This window comes from Aulonocara stuartgranti, assembly GCF_965226115.1.
Source record: "Aulonocara stuartgranti genome assembly, chromosome: 22".
Taxonomy (NCBI): Eukaryota; Metazoa; Chordata; class Actinopteri; order Cichliformes; family Cichlidae; genus Aulonocara; species Aulonocara stuartgranti.
In genome coordinates this window covers 17,295,349-17,300,650 of record NC_138957.1, presented here as the reverse complement: position 1 = coordinate 17,300,650, position 5,302 = coordinate 17,295,349, and positions in this window count along the sequence as shown.

Genomic DNA, 5,302 nt, shown 5'->3' with positions numbered 1-5,302 from the left:
GGTCCTTTCTGCTCTTTTGTAGCTTTAGTGCAATTTTTTCCCTCAACCTGGAAAATCTAGTCTCTCAGAGTCAAAAGTATCTGAGCTATAGCAAGCTTTAGCTTTAGCTTTAGCTCATTTTGGGTGTTGGTGATTCAGCTGTCTCATTAGCTTTTTAGTTATGAACATTTTTAGTGTGGTTCTTCTACACTTTAGTTTAGTGAACTTTGTATCTTCCTCACTCACAGTGAAAAACTGACTGATACCCACAGCCAAACGTAAGTGTGTGAGGCGCTGTTTATCTGCACCACTGTGCATGTGTATGTAAAGTACCAATTCATAATCTAACATATGTAAGAATGCCTGACTGGTGGATTTGTGCGTCTCTATTAGTGACACTGTGTATCATGTTTAAAGATGTAAACATAAAAAGGTTTAGATTAGTGTTACAGATTTGGGATAACCTCAGCACAGCTAGCAGCACCAGCTTTGATTTCTTCCATGTTTGTGTCCACATCCTGTTACAGAAACATGCTTGCAGGTGGCAGTTGCTTGCTTATATTCTAGCTTATTCAGACAAATCTGACCTACAGCCAATTCTTTTTTCTACATCAAAGTACCTCAGAACAGTGCTGGTGAGGATAGCTGTCATCTGTTTGCTTTCCCCCTTGCTGGTTTACAGCTTCCATTTACAGATAGAGCAGTGGCACAGCCATCTGTCAGGGCAACAGCCCCGGGTAGTGGGGTGGTGTTAGAACATCTTTGAATCACTAAATGCTGCATTATCATTAATGCAATAATAATAATTAGAAAAGAAGATTAATTTGAATAATAAAAACTATGAATAATACCTTGACTGACTAATATTTCTGTTGCAAACTAACACAGTTTCTCGCCTGTCTAGAAAAGATTGAACAAAACCACTGGAGGGAGGAGGACATAATGAAAATATTAAGGTATATTACACCTGATGCTACCCTTGCAAACAGTGCCACATGCCAAAAGCAACGTCACATCTGCTAGTGTGCTGTAGTGTTGTTTCAGCCAGACCTCTTGAATGGGCGATCATGAACATATACAGTAAAAGATGATCACTGTGATTCAGTGTAATCATATACTAGAACTCACTAGTCCATGATATGCCTGAATTCAGTGAGTCAAATGCTTTTGTTCAAATGCAGAGGAGATTTAAAAGGAAAGAGAATAACTAGGAAGAAGTATGTTGACTGTTAATGACAATAACTACCTTTTCATGGTATCTATTTATGGGATTGATTACCATTTTATTAAATGCGTCAATGTTGTTTTCTACAAACGATCAGCAGGTGATTTTTTTCCTGCAGTTTTCATTTGTTGTTCAAATTTTACAATGTGAATGAAATGATTTGTGTAGGTAACTCATGTGTACGGCAGAGGTGTTCCATCGGGGCAAGCAAGGAAAGCAGTGCTTGCCTGACACTTATAAACAGACGCCAACTAAAGATACCAAAGTAAAGTGACTGCTCTCCTTTTCTCTCAGTCTTCTGCCATGCCTGTTCCCATGCATCCTTTACATTACTCCCATCTTTTGGCTGGAGTTGGCTGTTGTCTCTGGAAGCAGGATTAACTCCTCTTGCATATAGAGTGACTAAAATCAGTGTGGGTAAGTGGTCTCAAAGTTAACAGCGGCTGGTGTTTGTCAAGCTAAAAGGCAGCAGCTTCTTCTATTTTTTGTAAATGCATATTGTGAATAAACCTCTGGTCTTTGATGGGAAACTGATGGTAGATTAACATGCTAGACAAGGTGCTGTTGACTGCTTCCACGTCTCTGAGATCAGTTACCATCTGCTTTGTGTGGAAACAGAAGAAGCATTAGCAAGAAAATAAGCACTCACATTTATCATTTTAACAGATAACTATTCTCTTAATAACCACCTTGGCCAACATTTGTGACTTTTAAAAGCTTGTTTAGCCTGTTAGTAATGAAACCTTTAATGACAGAGAGATGAGCTCCTAACATGTCGAGTTTAAAAAAAACAAGAAGTTAAAGAGATGCAGGCTCCACAAACAATTTCAAATTACCAGAAAAATTACTCAATTTCCCAAATGTACAACGCTGTTTTGATACAGCTAGTTATACGCTAACTTAATTTTCCAAAAATATTTGAAGCCTGCTGTTGATATAAACAGTTAACAACATCACACAGTCTATATTAAATATTTTTAATATACTTCTCAAAGATATTTCTGTGTTTCTGACCCAGTTAAAAGCTGTATTTGTTTATGGGTTTGTTTGTTTTTTAGAAACATGTGACTCTCACATTACAGCTACATGGTTTGGGACAGCTACATTACAAACATGTGATGTACTACTGTGGAATAAACAGAATAAAAGGTGTCTACAGCAGTAATAGAAATTATCCATATAACACTGATGTTCTGATTCTGTAGAATAAATACTTTTACTTTTGATACTTTATGTAAAATTTGCCAATAATACATATTTATGCATAGTGAGGTGTTTTCTTTATGCTTTATTGACACTTTTGCTAAAGTAAATGTTGTTCTTGTTCTTGTTCTTGTTTGTTTTTTAAATTTCACCACTCATCATTGTCAACTAATAGTAGATTTTTAGATTATAAACACATAAGTACATAAGCAATTCTTCCTCAGAAGTACAGAAAGGAGTAGACATCCTGAAAATGCGCAGCAAGAGGCTGTCAGAATTGTATGTTTTAATGAGGTCCAGAGTGGAAGATTGAAGGAAAGTTTGTTTGCTTGTCTGCTTGTTTATATTGGAGGTGGGGGTCCTCACGGTTTGCCTTCGTGTAGAAGTCACGGCACACCCCTGGTGTACAGGATGATTTATTTGACACTGGAGTTTCCCCCATTGGAGTTTAACTTGGGTTGACGGTGACATCTAGTGGTAAAGATGCAACAACGTCAATTAGACGCTGCACATGCTGTAGTTTCTGAAGATGCCTCGGTTTTTATGTTTTTTGAGCAAGTGCATTTCATGTGTTTGATGCAAAATCATGAAACAAAGTTACTTTTTGTATTGGCCTTATTATTATTATTTTTTTTAAAAGCCAAGCCCTATGATGCAAACATGAGCATACCTCCCAAACAGGTTGATCAACAAGTGATTGTTATTTTTGTTACTGCATATGATAAATAGCCTAATATTAACCTAGGTGTATCTACACCTTGCAAAGGCACCATTTAGTTCATTACCTGTTTTGATTACAACAGCGGTGTAACTCATAAACCAAGGGTATAAAGTCTACTGTTATTAACTTTCACTGTGCCCGTGTGAGACTGAGAGCAAGCAATCAGCTGACAGAAACAAGAAACAGTAAAGGGATTTAGAGACATAAGAAACATGAAAGGCTTAAGGAGCTCTCTCTTATGTGTTGCTGTGTATTAAAGAATGGATAGTCCGACGTGTGCTCTCTGCTCTCGTGGACCTGCAGGCACCTGTTTTGTCTTCTTTCACCCTTACCTGCTGTGTGACTCAGATGTGGCTGTCACTTCGGAGACAGGTACTGTGACCTAGAACAAAACATAGATCTCTGTTGCATCCATCTTTTTTATTCACTCTGAGATCCTTTGTCTCTGCCCCTTTGTACAACCTCCTCCAATGTCCTCTCTTTGCCAGGCAATGTAAGGTAGAGCACAGGTTAATGAAGATCGCAGTTGGGCAATGAATTATGCATTGGTACCATGTTTGCAGGTAGCCACTGCCAAACACGTGATCAAACTGCACACTGATCTTTCTTTGTTATCATGTATTTGATGAGGTTGACTGCCAGGCATATTATTAAACCATACATTTATTAGGGTTAACATACTGCAGTAAAAAATTCTTCTATTTATTAGAGCACTGGAGAATCAAATCAAAACTACTAAATACCACTGAGTGAAAGAAAGTCATGCTAGCATTTAATTATTGACGTTTCTTTAAAATTGTAGCTATTTTGACATGAAATATTATGTAAAACTTGTTACAAATAACATTAAGGAAGGTTTGGCTGTTTCAGGTGCAAAGCCTTATTAGTGGCTTATTAACATTATTAGTGGCACCTCTGTTTACCTACCATTTTCATGTAGTGAAAGAGGTCTGTTTATGTAGGTGGAGCCATTGTTAACTGCTTTGTGTTTTACTGGGTGGTGCAAGCTATGACCTCTGTACAGAATCTTTTGCAGTAAATGAACTAATGCAGTGCCAAGAAACAGTATTTGCCAGCTTCCTGATGTTTTCCTGTTTTTTGCACATTTTTCACACTTACATTTTTCACGTTATTAAACAAATGTTTATACTGATAAAAAATAATCTTAGTAAACCAAACAAAATGCAGTTTTTCAACCAAGATTCTATTTATTAAGGGAAAAGCTATCTAAGCCATGAACTGACTGTGATAAACTAGATTTTCTGGAAAGCTGAGTTCAGTTTAAGTAGCCACATCCAGGCTTGATTACTGCCAGACCTGTTGGGTCAAGAAATCACTTAAATAGAGCAAGTCAAAGTGGAGTAGGCTAAAAGATTTAGAAATACAGCACTTACTGCCACAATCTTAAGAAGCAGGTGAGAAACAAATTCATTGACGTCCCTCAGTCTAGAAAGGTTTACAAAGCCGTTTTTAAAGCTTTGAGACTCCAGTGAACCACGACGAGAGCCATTATTTAAAAATGGTAAAAACTTGGAACAGTAGTGAACCTTCCCAGGAGTGGTCAACCTACCAAAATTACCCCAAGAGTGCATCGATGACTCATCCAGATCACAAAGAACCCAGAAAAACATCTAAAGAGTTTATGATTCAACAATAAGAAAGAGCGTGGGAAAAAATGGCAACCATGGGAGAGATCCAAAGAGAAAACCACTGCTGACCAAAAGAAGTCAAAGGCTTGACTCACATTAGCAAAAATCATCTTCATGACTTTTGGGGAAATATTCTGTGGCATTACAAGAAAAAGAGCTGAACTTTTTGGAAGGTTTAGATTTGGTTTCATTTGGTGTAAAACTAACACCGCATTTCATAATAAGAACATAAAACAGTCAACAGTCAATCATAGGGCTGGTAGTGTGATGGTCTGCTGATGCTTTAGGCTTCAACGACTTGCTGTAATTGCATTTACTGGAAACTGTTAATGCTGTTGTTAACTTGATGATTATTTTCTCTATTTCATAAGGCCTGGTGCGAGATAACAAGAGATAAAAAAAAAACATTGGCTGAAAATGACTTACAGTTTGGGTACAGTCTGTCAGAAATTTGTGAACTAATAATTTATTTAGGTCAGCCAATCGTGATTATCGCTGCATGTGGCGTCATCGCCTCCCAGCCAA